Below are 24,265 nucleotides of genomic sequence, written 5' to 3'. Positions count from 1 at the left end.
CCAGTGATTTCCACCATTGTGCAGTGCAGAAAGCACTGTTGCCCCCGCAGGCTTCTCTGTGCAGGAGGAAGCACAGCCAGACAATCACTTCAAAGCATGGTTCAGACACAGCTTTCTCCCTTGCGCCCAGCAGCTAGTTTAGAACTTGGACCAAGTGTGGCTCGAGAAAAAGTTGTGAATGTCCTTTGGTCCTGGACACATCAGAGACCTGATCTGGTTTAGAACTGAATCTAGTGTCTAATTAGCAAACTGTGCTTTGAAATCCTGGTGTAGATGGGGGCAGGAAGTGGAGAGACCGAAGGAGGGGGGAATGGCTGAGGGGCTGGGACAGGAGGGAGACCCGGAGTGAGAGCTGTGGGGTGGTAAGTTTTTTTGGGGGGGGGCGGAGCAAGGTGTATCAAAAAGGACCTGTTTCTCTCAAGAGTTAGAGCTTTCCATAAAGTCGTCTTCCCACATGCTATTAAATGCCTAGTGCAGGTTGGCGTTAAAATGTGGCATCACCAAACCCCCAACCCCTGCCATAGCTCCCGCCTTGGCACAGAGCCAAGCTAATTGACCTCCGTCGTTCAATGGTAGCAGGGGTCTCTTGATACCTGGAATGCCCAAACAACGCGGCACATGCTGCTTCATCGGTACCCTTGTTGCGTTGGTGTCTCCCTCAAAGCTTTGCATGACCCAGGCACACCAAATAGGGGTTGGGAAGCAAGGTACCCGACTGTCCTGCAACTATACAATACAAAACAAGCTCTGTCTAGTATGCCTGGCAGTGGCAGGTAAGCTAGAGAAGACAGACCATTACAATATTCATATTGCAAAGAGATGCTGGGTCTTAAAGATGCTACCCTGATGAGCTCTGTGCACAGTCACACAGGGGGTGTGTACACCTACCTTTTAAGCATGTTGACCCTTTTTCAGATGATTTTGATTAATATTTTGGGGCCAGGTATTAATTCTTTCTAACTTTTGCTGTTTGTTGCCCTGTCTAATTAGTAGATCCTTGCTCTCTCTCCTCCTACCGCCCTCTCTTGAGATGGCGCTATGTGCTCTTCTAAGCCTCCCCGTCCATCAGAGGGGGTTTGAAATGAGTCCGTGCTATGGTTGGTAGACACAGCTGCTAATGAAGAGAGAGAGCCCATTTCCTCTCAGGAGAGAAGTCTGTGCCAAGGTGACGGATGGTCCTGGAGATTTATTAGTGCGGGGGTGAGATGGGGGCTTAAAAACGAGAGCCGACAGCTTGTTTCCATCAAAAAATGAAACCAAAGAAAAATCCAGTGACTGTCTTTGTGTCCTCCCCCTCCCTCTCTCCTGCCCAAAAATCAGAGGCAAAAGAAAGAAATGGGATGATCAGAGGAAGCAATTAGCAGATCATGAAACCTAGCAGAGCTGTGGCCCCTACTGCTGCTTTGCTGGGACTCTCCCTCCCGATTTCAAAGTGAAGTGCAGCTGTTTGGTAGCTCACACCTGCGCTTTGTATTGCAGCCTGTCTCTCCCATCCTAGCATGTTTGAGGGCTGGGCACATGGCAGGATAGACCAACAAAATCTGTTTCCTTTGGTTTTTGTTTCCTTTCATGTTTGTTTTCTGTATTGATCAGCAGGAGTGTACACCCCAAACACTCCCTTAACGGTCTGCATCTCTAGCCTCTCCACTGGGGTTCCTGCTCCAGGGATGCATTGGGTTAGAACAATGAAAAACTAGGATATCCAAATCCAAAATTAGGAAGGCAATAAGACCTCTGTTCCCTTCGTTGAAGGTCTCAAAGTGCTTTGAAAATGCTAGCTAATGTGGGTGACATCTTGTAATTTGAACTCAGGACATGGAGCCAAGAACTCCTAGATTTTGGTCCCAGCTCTGACACTGATTTCCTCTGTGATGTTGGGCAGGTCACTTTGTCTGACTCATTTTCCCCATCTGTAAAAGGGGAATAATATATACTTCATGGAGTTTGAGTGGATTTTTTGGATATTGGGTCAAATTGTGCTATGGCAACATTGCAAATCTGGAGTATCTCCATTGTTTGGTGTATCTGAAGCAGTAGAAACATGAAAACTTCCATATAAGCACTAGGTAGTATTAGTATTTTTCAGATGGTGAAACTGAGGCCCAGAATGTTTAAGCTAGTTGGCCCAAGTATCTGGTCATACAACCCAGGAGTCCTGACTCTGGTCCATTTCTAACCTTTCTATATCGTTACCTTTCAATAAGTAGAGAACCTGAGCAGAACAGCAGGACTTAAGATGGATGATATCCCTTTGATATAATTTACTGGGAAAGGTGATAGAAGCATGTGGAGAATGACGTCAGGAACCCTTTTACCAGTTACTAATTCAGGGAGATATTTGGCTGCCTGCAGTGGGTATGTGTCTGTGTATTCTCCAGGGCATTCCCTCATTTGACAGCACTGATGGCCTCTTGCCAAGTGACCAGCAACAGACTGATTCAGAATGCTCTGCTATTGGCCAGTTGTGTTTTGAAGTGAATTGGTCACAGCAAGGTATACATACCAGTGGCACACAAAGATTGGAGATTGTATTTGTGTTCTTCCAACATTGTCCTGAGACTGCAGGATCCACAGGGAAGCAGTCTAGCCTTGGTTTCATGGGACCATCCTTGGATCAGTCTACATTAAAAGAACATTGTTAAGGTTACAAAGTCAAGCTCTCAGGTTGGGAAATGTCAGAATTGAGGCTGCGTGTTTAACCTTAATTTGACCCCTTGTGCATATGCATTATGATAGTCCACAATTGCATGATCACATACTAGTTTTTTCCACAGGACTCTTCCCTCATTCAGTGCACAGGATGGATGGTGTTCACTTAATGAGCACCTATTCAATATTTTGTTTTTATTCAGTGTTTGGTCCCTTGCCTTATGCCTTACTACACACTAGTCAAACCTTGCTCTGAAGACAGAATTAATTTCCTCATGGGCTTTTCACTAAAGGATCTCCATGTTTCACATATAGTAATGAACGCCCCTGTGAGGTGAGGGGGGTGGGTAGCAAATCCCATTGTGATTATGGGAAATTGAGGCATAGAAAGATTAAGGTCAAAAGTGTCCACTTATTTTGGGTGCTCTACTTGAGATTACATAGCACTGCATATGTTCAAAGCACAGCTCGTGTTGACTTCAGTTCCAGCTGTGAGTGCTCAGCACTTCTGGGGTCTGATCTGCATGGTCTCAAATCAGGGACCCAGAAAATAGGGTACACACAACTGGTGATCATCTGTGAGAAGTCTGGTTTAAGTGACTTGCCTGGCATCACACAGGAACTCTGTGGCAGAGGTAAGGACAGAATCCATTTTTCCAGGGCAGCATTCGACTGCCTGAACCATGAGAATTTCCTTTTTCTTCCTGTAATTCCCTGCCTCATTCGCTGCAAACCTTCCAGCCTCTGCAACAAATGAACGGGGACTCCTACAAACAACAACCTACTGCCCAGCCAGGATTCATCCCCAGAGCAGGTCCAGCCTGTGCACTGAATGAGACAGGGGTCCTGTGGAAAAAGTATGTGATCATGAAATGAAAGACTGTGATAATGTATACACACAAGGAGACCCAATTAAAGTTACACAGGCAACCTTAATTCGGCATATCCTAACGTTTGAATGCTGGACTTTGAAACCCTAATATTCTTTTAGAATAGTTTTTTGTGTGTTTATTTCCTAGGTACTTTAAAGCAAACTGGAAAAACAAATTCCATCACATAGCATCATATTAACACCTACACGGTTCATTAGCAAGGCTGGAACCTTTCGATCCACCCTACAACTTCTGCCACTTGAGCTAACAGAGTAACTGAGAGCAGCAGTAGGTTGTCATCCTCTGTGTGGGCCAGCCCTAGAGGGGAATGCTCTCTGTTAGGTGCCTGGATTTGGCATGGCCCACAGCAGAGCTCCAGTTGCAGGGGAAGTCCTGCTCAACCCCAGAGTGATCTTTTTTTTTTTTTCTTCCCAAAATATTGGTCAAAATTGGGTGAATTTTCTCTGAGATGGCAAAAGGCACATCCCTGACACACAGGCCACCGCCTGACAAAGTTCTAGTCCCAACTCCAAAGTATGGGGGTTTTGGGGCTTTTCAAAGAAAAGGTTGCAAGAATTTGTAATATGGTCAAAACAACGTGTTTTTCCCTTTTCTCATTTGTGGAACCGGCTGGCCTGTTCTGGCTTAAATTTCCAGAAATACTGACTCTGAGGCAGATACCCAACATGGACAACTTCAGCCCAAACGGTTAAAGTTTGCCAGACTTCAAGCAACCTGAAAACAGGGTCTTACAATGGGAAGAGTCAGACGACCTTAAGTGGTGCTGCCAGCCCTGCCTATAACATTCCCAGATTTAATTTTTGTCTTGGGCAAATTGCTTATTTGCTTCACAAGGCATCATCATCGTGATGGGGTGACCCTGTCAGGGTGTCTGTGCTACTCCAAGGTGGCAGACTTTAGATTCGGGGGAAAAAAATTCTGGATTTTGACCTCTTCTGCGCTCCTCCTTCCCACCCAAAATGTGCCACCTTTATGTATTGATTTGACCAGTAACTGACCTCTTGCTGGGGTGTAGAAGCCGCTGCCTCCTGAGCATCTGTCCCAAACCATTTCTCGTGGAAGGCACACCTTTATCTGAGGGATGTGCAAGCTAAGAAGCCACTTACATTTTATAATGACTTACTCCACGACATTGAACATTACAGAAATAATCACCTATTTTACTTTGCGTTGGGATCGCTTATGCCACCCAGACTTGATTTCAGTGGGACTGTGTGTAGTGAAGGCACTGCTCAGCATAAAGGCAGCAGAATTAACCCTCTGGTTATACCCTGACATTGTTTGTTTATGTCCATGACAGCCTGGGGTGGGGGATGCTTTTTAGAAATAAGAAGTCAGTTCTGCCTTGAAGTTCACCTGCAGTAGAGCTGAAGGGCTTTGTAACCTGTGGGAGTAGAGCATAGACCACATCATTCAGGATCGTGGCTCTGAAAGCTGCTGGCTGCAGCATGTGGGGTTGTGGTTATCAAAGCTGTTGGCCCCTTGAGGTCCCCAACTTTGATCAAGATTTGGTAGCAATACAGAAGCCACTGGGAAGTCCCCATTTTCCATACGCTGAAACCAGGTGAAAGCACTTTGTGACCCCGAGTACGTGACTGCAGATGCAGCTACTGAGGCATTCTGAACCGGGCCCATGCTGCTAATCTGCAGTAGTTCACATACCGCTCAACTTGTATCACTGACGGTTGTTAGAGGTAAAGGGCCTGATCCTAGCTTCACTGACGCCCACTGCAAAACTTCCATTGACTTCAGCAGGAGCCGTGTCGGACCCAAACATTTCCCAGGCAGAGTTGTTTAATATGTATGCTGGTGCCTCGATTGTTTGTTAGCTCAGTGGACCATCTTTGGATGTGGGGCATGGTTCTTCTCTGCAACCGCTGCTGCAGGTCTCCCTTGCATATTCTGCGCTCTTCTTACATGCAGAACTTGCACCCATGTCAGGAGGAATTCCACAGGTGGAGTGAGCATGGAGAGCAAGCCCTGGAGCCTGCGAGGCAGTTGGAGAAGAGGATTCTGCCTCTAGCTTAGCAACTGGGGAAAGGAGAAAAAGTTCACAAACTATAAACACCGTTAGACAATCCCTTCCAGAGGCTGGGGAGCTGGTGGGAGGAGGCTCTCCTGAATGTGTCTGTGTTAAGCTCTAAAGCACAGATGGAAGAGGGAAGCCAGGGCCGCTAGCAGGAAGGCTTTAGCAGTCATTTTGTGGCTGAGCTGAACACAGATGAGGCTTTGCTCTTGTCTACAGGATCACCTGTTTCCCCATGCTTCGTTGTCCTGGGATGTGTGTGTATGTTTACACACACACACACACACACACACACACACACACACACACACACACACACACACACACACACACACACACACACACACACACTTATTATCTTTAACCTGTCTAGTCATTTTGCTTCTTAAGACCTTCTTTGAGCCCAATTTGCTTATCCAGCGGGGGGGGGGGGGATTCTTTTAATCTTCCTCTGGGAATAACGTGAGTATCATGGAGTGGGGGGTGAAATGTGGAATCGATGATCAATGATCGAATATTTCTGTGTAGACCTGGAGCTAGTACAGTCTCCTGCCTCTGTCCCCATTATGTATAGTAAAAATGACTGCCCAGTGGTTCTGTTTGCTGGCTGGCTGATGATTGCTTGAGCTGGTTGGAAAATTGTTGAAAAGTTTCATCAAATTAATTTTTTTGGTCGAAACTTCACTTCCCCTTAAATTTTTTGGGTTTTGTTTGAAAAAAATAAAGTGGTTTTTGCAACTGAAAAACTATTTTAAATTTTTTAAACTGAACGTTTTGGGGTTATTAGGTGTTCTTATAAACATGAAAACAAGGACTTTCCAGTTGTTGGGTTTTTTTTGATTGAAAAGCCATTTTCTGTCAAACATGTTTTAATGGAAAACTTTTGACCAGTTGTCATAGCATAGTTAAAATAAAACAAAAAAATCCCAAACAAACTTTTACTAGTAACACTGGACCAGCTTCTGTTGGTGAGTGAGACAAACTTTGTACCTCGAAAGCGTCTCTCTCACTAACAGAAGTTGGTCCAATAAAAGATATTACCTCACCCACCTTGTCTCTCTCATATCCTGGGACCGACATGGCTACACCAACACTGCATACTCGTAACACTGTCACTTACTAAACCTTAGAGAATGTTAAACAATCAGCATCACCCTCCCCAAGCACTCAAAAATCATGCCAGTTTTCACAAAATCATGAGATTTTTTTTAAAAATGATACACTCTGGGAGTTTGCTTTGTGTTATGGTTTCTGACTCCTTCAGTTAGGCTTAAAAACATGACACAAGTGTATCTCCACAACCATAAGGTATGGAAACTTAAATTTTATTTAATTAAAGCTTAGAGTTTCATTTAATCCCTCGAGTCCAAGCATTTAAGGAAAACACCAGATACTGCAAGATTTGTGATAAGATCACAAGAGTAGGCAAGGCTGCATAATTCACTGTACCCTGTTGATGGCGGGTTTGCTTTCGGCTCTTTGCTTGGCCTGGGTAGTGAAACGAGGCTGGTCAGTTTCACTCTCTGCTTATAGTAACTTTCACTTCCTGAGTCTCTGTCCCTAGCACAAGACTGGGTGTTCGGTCATTTAATGTCATGGCAGATTATTTTTTTTTAAAACCCTGCTTTCATTGACATTTTTGAAGAACAACAATCCTGGGAATGTAGTTTTCAGGAAGAGCTGGGGGCCCACGGAACCTAGCAGAATCCACCCGGCTGGTATTAGGTTCTGTAACAAAAGAGTTTTTTGTAAAACTTTTATGTTCGATGCTTTGTGTGCCCTGGAGCCAATGGTTGGCTTGCTGGTGGGATTCCACTGCTAATCATCGTGTTTGTGTGCAGGGCATAGTACCAGTGCTACCTAACCCTGTTATTGGGAGCTGCTGGGGCCAGCCAAACCAAAACACAGTGCCTAAGATGTTCAATCTGCCTGCCTGCCTGGCTACTAAATGTTTTGATTTCTGGGGACCTCCTCTGAAGACCTCTCTCCTTCCCCCTACATGCCCAGCCCACCGCCGTGCAGATGAGTCATAGCTATCTGGAGCTCTCTTCTGGATGTCCCTCTTCACCACTGGGTAAGCCACTGAGCATTGCAGTGAAACGTGAGGAGCCCCATTTCACCTAGAGACTGAGTATGTGGTCCTCATTGCATGACAGGGAGTGAGCATTCAAATGGGGACATCTTTTGCTTGCTAGTGGAAGACATGAACCACAAGGGCTGCTAGATTAGATCCTTAGAACTTCATAATATAGCAAGATTGTGCTGCTTCTTCTCTTGGGCTGCTCAGAAAAGGCAGCAAAATCCCAGAGAAACAGACAGGTTTTGCGAATCCGTTAGGATCACCAGCTCTGAGGTGGTGTTTTTTTTTTTTAACTTTCCTATAACTACAGGTCTACAAAATGCTGAGTGAGGAGCTTAGGTAACCACAGTGGTGCCTAAATACCATGGTGATGGGTACATTTTAAATACATGTCAATCTAAGTTTTGACATATCGCGGACCAGAGGTGGGAAGGAATGCATCTGAAAGCCGTGTGATTTGTCTTGTCTACGTTTGTTTTGCAGCGTGTTGGTTTCAAATAGTTTTTGATGAGTTATAATTCTAGGAATATCTAGATCCCACAGGACAGGAAGCCAACAGCGGAACGAAGGCCAGATAATTGAGGTGCCACTCTGAAAAGTGACTCAGTAAAAAAGCCCCACCACAGACCCTGATGACATACTAAGATGTGGAGAACCGGAAGAATTGTTCCACGGACTTTGCCTCAAAGAATCCTGTCATAACAATGACCACGCACAATAGCCAGTCCCCAGCGATAGCCATGAGAAGAAGGAATCATCTGACTGGATACCCCACAATGGAAAAAACAACATTCTTTATTATGTCAGTTACTTCAGGAAATAAATTGACTGCGAAATCCTTAACAAACATCACATCCACCACAACCTCTCCACAGCCGCGAGGGCAGCTAGAAATCTGAAATCCAATCAGCAGATGGTGATCAAACCAGCAGACGAAAGGGGCACCATCATAGTGATTACTACATTAATGAGGCCAACGGAGAGCTCTCTGACACCACCTATTATGAAGAATGCAAAGAAGACTCCATGCCACAGTTTATTCAGGAATTTAAGGATATCATCAAATCCTTCCCCAAACAACACTGAAAGAAACGCTACAATCTCATCCCCCATGAGCCCACCACAGGAACCTTCTACGTGCTCCCCAAGCGACACGGACAAGGGAACCCAGCAGACCCATCATATCTGGCCACAGCACTCTGACTGAAGGAATACCGGGACTCATAGAAACCAGCCGCTCAAACCACTTACTGCACAAAGGGCCAGCTTCCTCCAGGACAGCTGACTTCCTCCAGAAACTCTGCACCATTAACAACCGCCTTCAGAACACCATCCTTGCCACCATGGGTGTCACCTCTCTATACACCAACATCCCTCACCGTGACAGCATAGCTGCCTGTCTCTAATATTTACAAGACAATGAACAACCTTCAGCTCTCCGCCCCAAACTCCTCCATTTCATCCTCACCCATGATAATTTTACATTCAACAACCAATCGTGTGTCCAAGCCATGGGTACTAGGACGGCTCCCCAATATGCGAACCTCTTCATGGGCCACCTTGAGCAAGAATTTCTGGACAGATGCATCATGAAGCCAACGATACACCTGAGAAAAATCGATGGTATTTTCATCCTGTGGACAGACGACCTAAACTGCGTCACAGATTTCCCCCACAACTTCAGCCACCCATACATTAAACTCTGTCTAGAACACACACACACACACACACACACACCAGCATCAGCTTCCTGGACACCACAATCTGCTTCAGCAATGGAACCCTACGGACACCTATATACAAGAAGCCCATGGATCGCCACACCTACCTTCACAGGTCCAGTAACTACTCCAAACACACCAAGAAATCGGTTGTCTTCAGCTAGGCACTCAGACGCCACAGAACATGGTCTGAGGAGAAAGTCCTGGATACACACGTAAACTGCCTTCACCAGAAAAGGACACCACCAGAGAAGTAGATCACATCATGAAATGGGCTACCCAAATACCCTGAGAGAACCTGCTTCAATAACAGAAATAAAGCCACCTCTGACCGCACACCCCTAATTCTCACCTACCACCCCACACTGCAACCCACATGGGATATCAAACAGTTACAACCCATACTCGATGGGGACGACATCCTGAAAGACATTATCCTGAACTCCCCCATCCGACCTTCAAAAAGCCCCTCAATCTCTTCAAGCTCAGAAGTAAGCTTACTACATCAGAAGTAAGCTCCTCAGAGACCAGGAGACACTGACTCAAAGCGGCACCAGACCCTGCCAGAACAGCAGATGCAAACCCTGTTGACGTATCTCTACTGCTATGATGATCAACACCCCAACTACACACCTTTCAAGATATGCCTATGGTTGTACCTCATCCAGTGCACTAAATGCCCCAATAGCAACTATGTGGGTGAAACCAGACTATCACTATGCTCTCAGATGAGCTCTCACAGAAAAATGATAAAAAAACAAAAACACCCTGTCACCTGTGGGCGAACACTTTCACAAGGCGATCACTCTATCTCTGACCTCTCAGTCCTTATTCTCTGAGGAGACCTGCACAACACAGCAAAGAAAGACCTGTGGCGGGCGGCGGGGCTCTTTCGTTGCTGGGTGGACTTCCAGGCTAGTTCTGAAGCCCGAGCTCTGGGACCTTGCAAGGGTGGAAAGTCTCAAGCCTGAATGTCTACGCAGCAATTTTTAGCCCCACAGCCTGAGCCTGGTGAGCCTGAGTCCCATAACCCGAGCCAGCTGCAGCTCTGCCACCAGGCTTTTATCTCTGGTAGACGAACCTTCAGAGTGCATTTCCCAGCCCTGAAGAAGAGCTCTTCGGAGGTTGAAAGCTTGTGTCTCTCTCTCACCACCAGAAGCTGGTCCAAAAAAAGACATTACCTCACCGCCTTGTCTCAGTAAAAACAAGGCAGTAGGATTCCATGTTTAGTATCTCCCTGAGTTCCATCTCCATACCAAGCGAAAAGCTGGAGTGGAGATGGGAACCAAGGATCCTGGGGCAGAAGTTGGAGGATGCAAGCAGCCTGCCACCCGGTCCCTTGGTACTCTTTGGTTGAGAGTTGTCACTAATTCCCAGACTGTGTATCATCACTGTCCTATATGGGACCCGTGTTCTCCTCCATCCCTCAGAGGCCTGGCTCCTCTGCAGTCCAGTCAGCTACTGAAACGCTGCCCCTTGGAAGTGAGGGTACGCACAACAGGGCTCTCTGTAGGACTGTTAACCCCCATGCCTTCCCAGTGGGCTCTTCTCAGGAGTTCTTCCTTTGTCCCTGTTGTGGGGATCTCTGCTTCTGCCTATGCTAAAGGCCAGGGAAGGGGTACGTGTGTGTGTGGGGGGGTTCAGTATGGCCTTGGCTGAGTAAACTCCATGGTTTGAGGGGTCACTGCTCTGACAGCCTGCCCACCCACTCCCACCCCCTCCTCCAGTATGGACCAGACTGGATCCCCCAAAATGCTTTTGTCTGCCTATTGAGCGCAGCCCCCAGCCCACCATTCCCACAGGGCGCACCCTCCCCGGCGGACCCTGCCATTCAGCAGCCATGGCTGAAAGGACCGTGGCTAATTATGCCGGGCTGGAAATTACCACTTTGCTTCGTTCTCCCGCTGCTGGGGCCATTTGTTTGGGGCCTGCAGTTAGATGGAACAAAACCCTCCCTGCCGAGCGAGTCCGGGGCTAAGTGTGAAGCTACAGGTATGAGTGCGAAGTGAAGGGAATAATTACCAGCTTCTCCAGGTGAAAGCCCTGTTAAACTTCAATAAACCAATTAGGGGTGGAGGGAGAACCCCCCCCCACCCAAATAAGTCATTCCCACCAGGCAATTAATGGAAATCATTTCAGGGGAGGGGATGGGGGTGTTAGAAACGGCTTTTTAGAATTTGTCCCCCTCCCCCCCCCTTTTTTTTCCTTTTCTCATGAGGGGGACCTCGGCTGCAAGCTCTGGTTCTGTCTCTCAATGCATACCCCAATCTCTCAGCTCATTGTGTGGCCTGAACGGGCCTGGGGGGGCAGGCAGGGAGGAGAGGGAAAATGACAAGTAAATAAAGAAAAAGGAATCACTGGAGCTTTACACCTGGGCAGGCTTGGGAAACTCAAATGATGTAATTCAGAGCCTCTTTGTACGGCTGTGTGTGTGGGCACCGGGCGCTGAGCCCTGGGATCCATCGGGGGCGGAGGGGGGCTCAGGGTGCTGTCGGAGATGCAGTGTGTGAGGAGAGGGCAACAGTGCTTAGCCAGTGGGGAGCCACTGGAGACTGTGGGTGCGTGATGGGCGTCAAGGGTTGAGCCGTGGGGGAGGGGGTGTGTGTTTGTGCGCGCGGTGGGCATTGGGGGCTGAGCTCCAATGGGGGGAGGAGAGCGGATGGCCATGGTGGGTATTGGGGTCTGAGCCCAGGGGAAGCAGGTGAGTGTGTTTGTGTTGGGTGTCAGGGGCTGAGCCCCAAGGGGGCAGGAGAGCGGGTGGGTGTGGTGGGCGTGGGGGGCTGAGCCCCAAGGAAAGTGGGTGAGTGTGTTTGTGGTGGGTGTCGGGGCAGGAGAGTGGGTGGGTGTGGTGGGTGTCGGGGGTTGAGCCCCAGAGGAGGAGGAGAGCGGGTGGGTGCGGTGGGCATTGGGAGCTGAGCCCCGGGCGGAAGGGGCGAGGGGGGTGTTGGGGGCTGAGCCCCGGAGGAGGAGGGGAGTGGGTGGCTGTGGTGGGCGTCAGGGGCTAAGCGCTTTGGGATCTGTAGGAGATATGCAGTGGTCTGGAGGAACCCTGCCTCACCCCATGCAATGCTGGGCAGTGCATATGGAACAAGTAATTTCTGCGCACCTTGGCTAGGGTGCTCGTTCTGCTGCCGTTCAGCACATAGTGTTGCGTGATGGAATTTGGCTACTGTTAGTTTTATCTTTTAAAAATACCACCCTTAGGAAATTTGCTAGAACTGCACTGAAATAATTTAATTCAGGTTGCCTGCTCACTTGGGGCTGAGGTTTCTGTCTGGATGTGGGTCCACTAACCCTGCCTTTACCGATGCCTGTGTGTCTGGTGACACGTGGCACCATGCTGACGACTGGAGAGTGGCCTTCAGTGCGGGATTTACCTACTGGGAGGTTATTCAAATGACTCTGTGGACAGTGCACACAGGTGGAGAGGATGGAGCACTCTAGTGGATGCAGGGAAGCTGTTATACCTCTGTTGCTTTGTTTTTCCACTGCCTTGTTACAGAGCAGAGTTAAGGTTATTTGCATGCCATCCCTGGCCCTTCATTTCCCTACTTCCATATGTTTAGGTTTCTTTTCAGTTTAATGTTAACTCTAGGAACCCAAGAAATTCAGTCTTGTAGGTTATCTGAGAACGACAGCCGTCTTGTAAGGTGGCTTTAACACATCAGATACTGATACGTCATCAGTCGTAACTCCAATGACATGGCATTTGCGTGGAGATATATTAAGTGTTGGCAAAATCTTGAAAATGGGCTGACCTTTTTCATAAGAACGGCTAGACTGGGTCAGATCAAAGGTCCATCCAGCCCAGCATCCTGTCTACCGACAGTGGCCAATGCCAGGTGCCCCAGGGGGAATGAACCTAACAGGTAACCAGAGGGTTACCTTTTGTATTAATATTTTATAATAATTTTGTATTAATATAGTTGGAATATATGGACCAAAGGTGTTAACATAACCAAGTCACCGTCCAACATTAAACAGCTTTAAACCAGGTTCAGGCTTTGGTGCACAGAAACCTCAGTCTGCGTAGGACCATGGCAAACACAGCATTACAAATCCCTTTTAAATCTTTTGTTAAATATGTAGAAAAGAAGAGGAAAAAAAGTTAAAGCATTTGAAATTCTAATGAAGGCTTTTATTTCAACATCCCCTTCCCCTTTGGCTGGAGAGAATTTTTAGAAGGAAAACCCCCCTTCATAGAATCATAGAATATCCGTGTTGGAAGGGACCTCAGGAGGTCATCTAGTCCAACCCCCTGCTCAAAGCAGGACCAATCCCCAATTTTTGCCCCAGATCCCTAAATGGCCCCCTCAAGGATTGAACTCACAACCCTGGGTTTAGCAGGCCAGTGCTCAAACCACTGAGCCCCTTGTTTGACAGTCTCGCAGGTGGTATCAAAGATGGTAATTGTCCTTTTTGGGGAAAAGAGAAGAAGTTAGTTGCATTCAGCTGGAGCTGTTGTGGCAGCTGTTAGTCTGATTCAGTTTCCTAGAAGACAGACAGACAGACAGACATGCGTGCGCACACACAGAAAAGAACAGCAAAGGTGGAAAATGCAGCTTCTGGCTCTAGTGTTGACCCTCACTTGCAACCTCACTGCTGGAGAAACACTGGCCTAGTCTGATCAGCTACTCCGAGACCTGGCAACTCGTACCAGCATTGGGCTGTTTAGGGCATTGGTTTTAGTTGCCTTTCTGATCACAGGCTCACAGCAGTGTTGCAAAATAAGCGGTCTTGGTTGGCTAAGCCAGACACTTATGACACAGAACGCAAAAGGAGAGGGATGGGAAAGAGAAGAAATAAGGTAGGGAAGGAAAAGGACTCTCGTCAGAGGGAAGGTGCAGGGTGGTGGTGGGAAGAGACACAGTCTCACATCCCCCATTGTGTTTGGGATTCAGCTGGAATGAATCAGTAGAGGTAGTGATGTCATCTGGGTCCCTCTACCTGGCCTGCTTTGGTTAGAATGTCTCTCGGGATCAGGATGATGCAGGTCTTGGGTGCCAGGGGACAGTGGGGATGGCAGCCATCATGGTGGAGCTTCTTTCAGCAGCCCATTGTTCTCTAAGGCCAAGAAGATGGAGAGGAAGGAGGTGGGTGTGGGATGAAGTGGAATTGGATATCCTGCCTAGTGGATATTTGCCACTTCTTAAAACTATGAGAGAAAGGGCTTAAATTAGGACTGGAGAAGACTTTGTGGGATTGTGGCTGAGGATGGGATGCTGGAGATGCCATAGGAGTACATATATTCTGTACAAAACAGCCATTAACTATCAGGCGAGGCTGTGCAAGATCTTCAAGCCACATATGAAAAGTTGCATCCGATGAAGTGAGCTGTAGATCACGAAAGTTTATGCTCAAATAAATTTGTTAGTCTCTAAGGTGCCACAAGTACTCCTTTTCTTTTTATATGAAAAGTAGTTATGTCAGACTTTGTATACACTTATGATAAACTTTCCCTTTAATATAGTTCTGATGTATGAATTTAAGTAACTGTTGCTGGCTAGAAGCAGGATTAGTGTGGGCAGATCCCACTAATGGAGTTCTTGTAGACATTCTAAATCGTGGAGATAGCAGAGTGAAGAGCACTGTCTAGATATTCATTTGAAAGAGCTCCCAGATGAATAGGTCCGGTCCCCATTGTCTGGGTGCTGTCCAAATGTGGTCCTTCCCTGAACTTTACTATCTAAAAAGTCACATGCCGTCCGGGAGTGTGAGGGGGAAAGGAATACAATAAATGCAAACAACTGAAGTTTGCCCTTGCGAAAAATAAAATCAAGTGGCCACCTGTCGTTGGACTCCTACTCTAGTCCTCATACATGGATTGATCCCTTCTTGGGGAGAGGAGATTGCTGGGGAGAGACCTCCAGGAAGTAAGGGTAGTGGCTTTATGGCTCAGTAGCCACATGTAAGGGGCTTCCATATTGTGGAGAGAGACCTTGAGTAGCACCTGGTGGCTGCTGTGGTCCAATAGGAATTACTCTGGCTGACTTGCTTCTTGCAGGCTACAGAGCCAAACGTCTGTTTTCTCCCTGTGAATGGTGCTCCCAGATACAGCGAGCCATGCAGGAACAGGCTTAGCATGGTGGATGGTGAATTAAAGAGCTGTGGCCTGAAGCCAGAAGTTGGGAGCATTCAGGCACAGACTGAAGGAAAATGGAGCAGTAGGAAAATGATGCAGCACAGGGATGAATTATTGCTGGAGACAGTTGAGGCTCTGAGGCTGGAGGTATTTGGGGTTCTGTGAATCGGCACATAGGAATAGCATTAGGATCCTGTCCTTCGCAGTGCTGGGGGCCAGAGCAAATGGGCTATGTGGAGATTCTTCTGGCCCTCCTGTCCATAGCTCTCTGAAAATTTGATGAGGAATGGAGACCCGGAGAGGGACAAAATGGTGGGAGCTAGTGACCAAGAGAGCGACTCAGACAGTGAAAGAGAAGAAAAGGAGGCATGGAAAGGTCAAGACGACAAACTCCGTCTGCATTAAACAATGAAGCAAGGGTTTCATTTCTTGAATGGACTTGAGTTCAACCTTGAATGTGAGGCTTCTCTGTTCCAGCTCAGACCTCCAGGTTATGGCTTTTCCAGCATCTCCACAATGTACTTCTCAGTGCGAAATGCAAATGCCCGCATCCTGGGGACCAGCTTTCCAGCCTGGCGCGTGGGGCAGAACGCAGCATGAATTATTAGCCCGTCTCTCCATGCCTGTGTCTTCAGTGCTCTCTGCCAGAGTGCAGCATTTCCCCGTGTGGGGAGAAGAGGCTGTAAATTTTGAGAGCTCACTGGGTATCCTCGCACACGCTTTGGTTCTTCTTTACACTGAGAGTCCTGGACTGCGACTGGGCAGTGCTCTTCTGTAGCTTCTCTGTGTGCAATTTATGATGCATGTCGGGGAGCGCGATTCAACCCCAAGCTGGCTGGCTGGCTGTGGAAATACTGTGACGTTTGCGTAGGGCTTAAGGGAGCAACTTCTAACATGCCCAGCGTCCACCGTTCCATTCATGGGACCAGTCGGGCCGTTCATCTTGAGCTGCCACCACCCTTTGGTGATAAATAACGTAGAAGTATGTTGCCAAAGAAATTAAAACGAAAGAAGAGAATTGGGCTGTCCTGGAGGCCCAGTACTGGAATACCAAGGGGGGGCTAGCAGGCTGAGTTTGAGGTGGGTGGGTGGAGCTGAGCTTGGGGCCCCAGCACTGGAATGAGTGAGTGATGTGGACCCCGACTGAGGTGCGCTGGTCGCACATTGTGGGGAACCCAACTCTGTGAAGCAGGGGCTGCTGTTGTTGAAACCGGAGGTGCATTGGCAGAGCAGTGAGGGAAGTTGTGCAGGCAGGCAGGTGCTGTCCTATTCCAAGTTCTGGCCAGTTCTGTCATGTGCCGTTAACTCATCCAGCATTTTCATTCCTGTTTTTCTTGTCCTAAACAAGCTTCTGTTCCATTTCCTTCCATAGAGGGGTAACTGGGCCCACTAACTGCTGCCAAGCTTTCAGTACAGCTTCCCATTGTTGGACCTTCGTGAGAGTTCCCAATGCTAATGATTCTCTGGTCCACTAAGACCACCTGGGCTAGTTACGCCGCACAAAGTGGCCTTAACATGGCCAGAGATGGCTGGTGGAGGCTCCCTCCTGTGCAGGGAAACTCGCTGTGTCTGAGCATAGCACAGCGGGTGCGGAGAATCAAGGCCAAAGGATGAACATGTTCTTTTCATTTGCTGCTGCACCTTTCCACGCTTCCCGTGAGGTCATCTTGTTGGAAGCAGGAGGACTGCTCAGGGCCTGTTCACCTGCTGTCCTGCTTCTGTATTTAATGGGAAAAAAACACTCATTGACTTGAGCGGGCACCAGAGGAGAGCCTGAAGGATACATTTCCTTTCATAGGTTTCAGAGTAACAGCCGTGTTAGTCTGTATTCGCAAAAAGAAAAGGAGGACTTGTAGCTGTAGCTCACGAAAGCTCATGCTCAAATAAACTGGTTAGTCTCTAAGGTGCCACAAGTCCTCCTTTTCTTTTTCCTTTCATAGTGAATGATAAGGGAAGTACCCACTTGTCTCAATGCCGTCACCTTTGGCTTAGTAACTTGGCCATTCTCTATGCTAGAGGATTTCATTAAATTTTGCCTTTATTTCTCTGTTGAATATATTTCAGTTAGTTCCTTACTGATTAAGGGGACTTTGTAGACTTTGAGACCCAGAGCGTAAGGTGATGGGCATGTTAGCAGTGCTATAGAGAGAGATTTGTGGGCTTGATGGCCATCAGAAGGGCTCAGGATTGACTTTAATTTAGTCTTTCAGTTTATTTTTCTGAAAACTGTGTTTTTTCTTCCCAAAGCACATGCTTGTCTCTTTTCTCTGAACAGTTTGTATCTAGTACATATTCTCTATTGTCATTTTGGGCGCCTTCTGTGTTGGTTAGACTGGCAATAGCAAATGTTGTGTTTTTCAAACTTTTTGTGTTGGTGACCCCATTTGGATTAAAAAAAAAAATCGTGACCCCCCCCCCCCCCCCCCCGAAAAAATTGTGATGCTCTACCTTCAGCCCTGCTGGGCTTGGGGCTCAGGCCTTCAGCCCTGCTCAGGGGCCTCTGGGCTTGGGCCTTTCAGCCGGGCTGGGGCTTTCTGCCCTGGTGACCTCATCAAAATGGAGTCATGACCCACAGTTTGAGAACCGCTGCTCTAGTGCCCTTTTAGGACTCTCTGGCGACTTTAGAAAGCTCTGGTTGGAGTAGGTTGGGCTTTGGAGAAGTTGGGGAGTGTTGGTTGTGAATGTTGCCCTGGTCATGGAGGAAAAGCGTCATCAAAGTGGAAGACTTTACAGTGGTTGGGCCCTGGACTTGTGCAGTGTCCTATGGAAGCTCTCCACAGCTGGATGCTTGGCTTGGCTTGGCTTGTCGTCTATTCTTACACCCTTCATTTGGGGTTTTATGATCTGCATTGTCCTAGAGGACCACAAGTGTCCTAAGACCTGCAGTTCATCGCTAGGGATGCAGTCTGCACTGTAGCTGAGACCTGATGTATCATTGGCTTAGAAGATTAGACCAAGGCCTTAAACTGACAGTGGAAGGGGACTGGGAGCCACTGGAGGGACTAGAGCATGTGCTGGATTATGCAAAGTGTGCCCTAAACCGGGGAGAAGATGGGAAGCTGTGTTCTGCAAGAGCCACTGAGTCACAGCGTTTAGGACCAGAAGGGACCACCAGATCATGTAGTCTGACCTCTTGTATATCACTGCAGGTTAAATAAATTGGTGTCAGGCGACCAGCAACTCTACAGTAATGCACGATGTGCAGCCCAGCTCTCCTGAGTAGTCCGACCACATGACACTAGCGTGCAGAACCCTGCCTTCAAAATCAACCCTGCCGTAACACACGCGATGCACCAGTGTTACTGTAGGGTGGATCACGAGGGCTAAGCTGCAAGCCTGCAATGAGATCTGCATCGAGAACGCACGAGTGCTAAGCACTTAGCACTTGCAGCTCAGCACTCGAGACCCACCCTACAGTAACACACCAGTGCTGCGCGGCGCACGGGGATGACCTTTTAATAACAGTCCAGTCTGGACATGCAAATGTCCGGATTGAATTCAGCTGTAGATTTCTAAATGGGTGCTGCGGCCTACAACCAGTGCAATGCTTACTGTTGGGTGAGAAATCGAGAGCCCCCGCCATGGTGTCCATCTGACACAGTCGCCGCTGTCGGACTCCTGCTGCACGCCCTTCCACATGGAGCGGGAAAGCCAGAGTTAATCAATAAAATTAAAGGCTGCTGTGTCGGTGAGTGACATTGAGAGAAAGCAGCCTCCTCTCTCCCGGGCCAGTCTGCATGTCTCCCTTTTGTGTGCGTCCGTCCTGTTGGAAAAGCCTCATGCTTCAAGGTGCTGGAATCTCCTATGCAGATTTCCCCCCCTCCTCTTTCCTCGCCTCCCATCTTTCACAATGTTGTTACTGTTGCAGCTGCTTCTCCCAACCTCCCCCCCCTTCTTCGCCCTCCCCAGCTCTTCAGCAGGGGCTGCACTGAGTTTGTGTGACCTTAGCACTATATTCATGCTTTAGGAGTTGCCTTCCATAATGATGTCAACTGATTAGGTTAGTCGGCTAGTGGCAGCAGCAGCGATCAGACATGACATGTTCTAATGATTCGCTAAGGCTTAGCAGGCTGTGCGGAGGGGGGAGCGTCGAGTGGTTTGGGGGAAGGGGGTGGGAAGGCAGGGGCCCCACAGGTGCCGACAAAGACTTTGACCTTTGGTGCTATAATATCAGTGTTTCACAGGCAGGGCGGTTCGGTAACCCACTTTCAGCCCATCAAAAATTGATTTAATTGCAATTTTTTCCCCCAATTAGGAGCACTGGAGCTTGACTAATTGGAGTAATAGAGAGTAATAAGGCTCTGATAAAAAGCCTTCCTCTGCCTCCTTTGTATCTTGTGTCATTGCCTGTCAGAGGTCAGAGAGCTTGCATATTCTATTAGGCAAAGTTGCCTTCATTTGTACAAATTAGTTTACCCAACAGTAATTAAAATGCCAGTGCCGGTCGGGGAGAGCTGAATACAATTGATGGGCACATTGGTGAAGGATTTGACAGCTCCGGTGGCCTCCCTTGCCAAAGCGTGGCAGTGCTGATCCAAAGGCTACAACCCGCAGACCTGTGCGGTTAGCATTGCAACACCGAGAGCCTCTCCCGCGTTCTCTCCTCTTCTCTGAGACTCTCACTCCCCTTCTCTCTGGACTCTCTTCCTCCCCATATGCCTCTTATTCACCTTTCGTTTGTCCCATCCCCGCCCCCTGTCTCCGTGTCGCAATCTGCCTACATCTCCCTGCCTGACCCTCCCCGTTCCCAGCTGCCGGGCTCTGGGGAGCAATAACTCCTTTGTTTCCCGGTTTGATGGTTCTCCGTATACAATCCTCTCCAAAATGGAACAACGAGGTCCAATTCCAGAGGGAGGGGGAGAAGAAAAGAAAAGGAGCTTGCACGCGTCAACTGGATTCTGGAATCCAGATACCTCCAGAGTAGATTGGGGCTGGGGAAGCAATCTGTGTACAGTACAGGGGAAGGGCATAAGCCCGGGGCACGATGGAGTGTTAGAAAAGAAGGATCAATATGCTGTCAGGTTGGATGCTAAAAAGGGGGTTTTCACCTGAGGCTGTTGAAGGTCTTCATGTAGCCTGCGTATCCAGCTCAACTGGAGTTGATCCTGCAAGCCTTTACTTTGCCAGGGGAGAAGGTATGGATCAGCAAAGGGGTCTTCCGCCTTTGTATCCATGACTGATCCCAAGAGCTTTGCAAACTGTCTGTGCTGGAATCGCTTCCCCTACCTTTGAAATGTAGCCATCTCTGGCCAGTCAACACAGCAGGTTAGGAGAGGAAGTAAAGACAGAGAGACTGTGATTATTTGAAACTGCAGGGGGAGTTTAAAGAGGCAGAATGGATTTGCCCCCACTGGAATTTAGCCAAGATACTCCAACTATTGCCAAAAATGCTATTGGATCTTTAATGACCACAAATCCGTGAGATGTTTTGCATCTCCTCCAGAGGTAGCATCAGAATACTCTCCCTTTTGTGGAGTGGGTGATCTCCCATGAAATGCGAACTCTGTGGTAGGTAGGGTTTGTAGCTGGAGATGGACTGGGCTTTTGAGGGGACCTGAATTTTCTTTCCATCCAGAGTGTTCCGTGTTAAATACAAAAATCTTCATAAGTCTAAAGAAGCTCCTTGCTTTAGCCATTGGAAAGCAGGTGGGGTGTGCAGCTTGTGAAATAATTGGGAACAAATGCCAAGTGAAGTCCCCAACTCTCCCATCCAGAAATGGCATTTGCAGAAATGGAAATGCAGTCAGCTGGCCCGTGGGCCCTACTAGGCGGTTACGACGTGAACACGAGTGCCCGACAGCATCACTCATCTCGCAGTTCTGGAGGGAGCACTTTGGATGGGACTGAAGAGTCTTCCCCATTGACACTTCCACAGTCCTGTGAAAGAGGAACATCCTGAGAGGCACCATCTCTGTTGGAAAGCCCGTCTGAATGTCTGGGTTTGTGTTTAAGTAGAATGTAGGAATTGCCAGACTGGATCAGATCCCAGGTTCATCTAGTCCAGTGTCATGCCTTTGATAGGGGCCAGATCTAGGTGCTCCAAGAGAAGATGTAAGCCTCCTGCAACAGCCGATGTGGGGTAATCTGCCCCCATGTTAAGTCTCACCTCTTTTCTGTAGGTAGAGATGGGCTTAAGCCCTGAAACATGAAGGCTTTAGCTCCCTTGCAAAATTCTTATAAATATAACTCTGGATATTCTTGATTATTCACATAAATGTCCATCGCTACTGAATCTTGTTCAGGCCTTGTCCTCAACAGCTCCCTGGGGCAGTGAATGCCACAGTCTAATTATGTGTTGTGTAGAAAAAGATATTTCCTTTGATCAGTTTAGAATTTCCCCTCTTTTTAATATCATTGAATGCCCCCTTTGCCTTGTTCTTATGTTGTGTGACAGGGAGAACACAAGTTCCCCATGTATTTTCTCTAGACACGGCATTTCTAGAGAGGATATCATGTCTTCTCTTAATATCTCCTCTCTAATCTAACAATCCCCATCTTTTCAGACTTTTTCCAGCCCTTGGTCATTTTTGTCTCTCTTCAGTGACCCTCGGGTCCCTTTCCTGAACTGATAGTTAATTTAGAACCCTGTTAGATATCTGAGTAGCTTAAATTTTTCCTCCCAATATCCATTGCTTTGTATTTATCAAATTATTGAACTTCATTGGCTGCAATGTTGCACTTTCACCTGGAGCACAGTTAGTTTTGATGAAGGGAGCCGGACTAACAAGCTTGAAGGCCTCTATCTATAGACCGGGTTCAGCGGGGCAAGGGCAGTGGTTTGCCCGACATCACTGAAGATCTGCATGAGCTCCATTCACTCTTTGGCCTCTAGCAGTCATTTACAGGGTCTGCTTCCTCCACTGGTCCCATTGACACCATATCGATCCTTCTCTTTAATCTTTGCAATGACAGTCCCCCAACCACACTGCCGCCCATGGGGGAAATCTCATCCCCCTGCTGTTTGCAGTTGAGACTTTTCTGCAACGGTTGTTAATCTGGTTGTGTCCTTCTAGGCTGGCGGGTATTGAAGTCTCTCTGAACATTGGAAGCCCCTGCAAGGGTAGGGGAGCCTCTGGCTGCAATCCAGTATGAGAGCACTAGAGTGGAACGGCCCAGGAGAGTGGGAAAGCTGCAGGTTTCGGGCAGGGGAGCAACAGTGTGCAGCTCTCTTTAGATGATGCTTTAGAGAGTTGGGACAACTTGGAGTAAGGAGAAGAGGACCAGTGAGAGCTCCCTAATCCCTACCACAGGCTGGTTGGCGGTCAGAATGGCAGGGATTAGAGCTTGCGGTTCCTCCCACCTTTCCCTTCCTATTGATTTACCTCCATGCTAATTTAGACCTGTGGCCATGGTCAAAGGGGCTTGTTGCATACCTTCTGTGTCTGCAAAGCAAGGGGCTTCTCTTGTTTGTGTTTTTTTTTTTTTTTTAAAGGAAAAAATCTCAAGAACCCAATTGCCCGCTTGACTGGTTCCCGAGCTGCTATTATGTTTCTAACCACAGTAATTGGCTTTAGTAGTTATTAATGGATTACGTTAAAGGGGGGAAAAAAGACAAAACCCAACACCTAGCTTTGTAGTTCTAGGCTTCATTGACCAAAATGCTGCCTACGAAATTGGCGGTCAATTGCAGAGTTGTTGAAGTGACTCTTTTGTGCCGCTCTGTACTTAACAGAGTATTTCAGTATTTCCATTCTAACATTCTAACATAGTATTTCCATTCTAATCCTGGCTATTCTGTAAGAAACTGGCGGTGAGGGTTGGCATGGGGCAGGGAACCTGGGCCTTGAGTGTATCAGTCCAAGAGCATGTGATATTGGATCACGTCTGAAAAACAAATGCAGTGCTGATTTTTCTACGTTAAAGTGACATGGTGGCCACCATCAGTTACTTTAAAGAGGCGTTCCCCGACCTCCTGTAACGGCTGGAGTGTGTGCCGGGTCCCCACCCCTTCCTGGTAATATATTTGGTGGGTGCTAGTTTATGGCCAGGGAAAGGCTGGTCTTTCAGCTGAAACAGAGAGCGAGAAGATAGAGAATCCTGGGTTCCAATCCAGCTCTACCCCAGACTTGCTTGGTGACTTGGGCGAGTCATTTTCCCTTCTCCGTGCCTCCATTTCCCTTTCTCTAACATGGGGATAATAACGCTTGCCTACCTCACAGAAGGCTGAAGATGAACTAATTAGTTTGTTAAAGTAGCCCGAGACCCTCTCCCAGGTGGAAACTGTGATTAAATCCAAGGGATTTCTTAAAAAATTATTCTGGCTATTTAAACAGCTTTGCTGTTCACAAACACCTGGTTCCTTATTCCAGTTTGTCCTTTCAGCTGCCATGCATCCTGTGCCAGCCCAGAGTACATTAAAGCTCAGCTTGATACCAGTCTGGATTTAAAGGTGTGACTCCATTCCCTGCATTTGAGCTATGCCCATCATTGTGATTTTGGTAGTTTGTAACAGATGAGACCTTCTGAAAGATAACTTGTAGCAAGTCTTGTTGTAAGTTGATGATTTTCCGGTTCAGGATGGAGGCTGGCACACAATGAGCAATATGGAGACTTGACATATGACTGGGTTTCTGCAATTAGAGGTCTGGGATTGGGTCCTGCCTTATCGAATTGGTTCAAGACCAGGGATTGTAGAGTGACTTCTGGAGCCCAGAAGTACATCAGCGGGTCTGTATTCATCACATGAGATTTTTGAACTGACATTGTAGGAGAGTGTGAATGAAGCCAAGTTATATGGCAGGAGAGTCCAATCCGGTCTAGTGGTGGGTGTTTCTAACAGGCATCTGGCCTGTAGCTGCTGCGAAAGCGCTGCAC

The 24,265-nt window shown here is 47.7% G+C and overlaps 1 protein-coding gene across 2 annotated transcripts in view; it reads left to right on the top strand.

Annotated features, from left to right (window-relative positions):
- FBXW4 (F-box and WD repeat domain containing 4) overlaps window positions 1-24,265 on the top strand; it is a 92,652-nt gene that overhangs the window by 46,692 nt on the left and 21,695 nt on the right. The window lies entirely within an intron of this gene.

This window comes from Lepidochelys kempii, chromosome 7, assembly GCF_965140265.1.
Source record: "Lepidochelys kempii isolate rLepKem1 chromosome 7, rLepKem1.hap2, whole genome shotgun sequence".
Lineage (NCBI taxonomy): Eukaryota > Metazoa > Chordata > Testudines > Cheloniidae > Lepidochelys > Lepidochelys kempii.
This window is presented reverse-complemented; position numbering and strand designations above follow the sequence as displayed.